Source organism: Eriocheir sinensis, chromosome 50 (assembly GCF_024679095.1).
Source record: "Eriocheir sinensis breed Jianghai 21 chromosome 50, ASM2467909v1, whole genome shotgun sequence".
Classification (NCBI taxonomy): Eukaryota; Metazoa; Arthropoda; class Malacostraca; order Decapoda; family Varunidae; genus Eriocheir; species Eriocheir sinensis.
This window is the reverse complement of record NC_066558.1, coordinates 9,056,998-9,058,304: the sequence shown is the minus strand read 5'-3', so window position 1 is coordinate 9,058,304 and position 1,307 is coordinate 9,056,998.

Sequence of the window (1,307 nt, the reverse complement as noted above, 5' to 3'; positions counted from 1 at the left end):
TCTTTCAAGAGGAGGGTATCAGGACATCTCTCCTCCCGTATTTGACCTTGCTTTTGGACACCTCTTTTGTTTCTTTTTTTAGGAGCAGGGAGTAGCGGGCTTTTTTTTATTGTTTTCTTTTTTTGTGTGCCCTTGAGCTGCCTCCTTTGTTGTAAAGAAATAATAATAATAATGCAAAGATAACTGACTGCAAACAAATAATTTATTCATTAAGTATGCATAATAGTAATAATGATACATATACATCAATTGAAACTTATCAGCGAAGTCTTAAATGTTAAAGAACATAATGTCAAGACATCTGAGCTTCTTGATGGGTCAAGGAATATCCATATACAAGTGTAAGACACAAGTGTAAGACACACACACACACACACACACACACATACACACACACACACACACACACACACACACACACACACAGTATAGTGGTACAGTATATTCGTGTGTAAGTCACACACACACACACACACACACACACACACACACACACACACACACACACCGTATAATGGTACAATATATTCGTGTGTAAGACACACACATACACACACACACACACACACACACACACACACACACACACACACACACACACACACACACACACACACACACACAGAGTATAATGGTACAGTATAATTCGTGTCTAACACACACACACACACACACACACACACACACACACACACACACATACACACACACACACACAGAGTATAATGGTACTGTATAATTCGTGTCTAACACACACACACACACACACACACACACACACACACAGAGTATAATGGTACAGTATAATTCGTGTCTAACACACACACACACACACACACACACACACAAACAGTATAATGGTACAGTATAATTCGTGTCTAACACACACACACACACACACACACACACACACACACACACACACACAAACAGTATAATGGTACAGTATAATTCGTGTCTAACACACACACACACACACACACACACACACACACGGTATAATGATACGTATACCTTGCCACGAAGCAAGGCTTTGCCGTTTATTGAAACCGGTTGTAATATTCATATCATATTATTTATATATAGATACAATGTATATTATATGATATTCAAATTCATATATACACAATATAACACATTCATGTTCACATGAGAAAAAATTTTTTGCATCGTATCCATGCCCTATCAAATACTCATTACAATCGCATCACATTCATATTCATAACAGCCTATCACATCTCAGTAACACGGTATATATATATATATATATATATATATATATATATATATATAGGTATATATATATA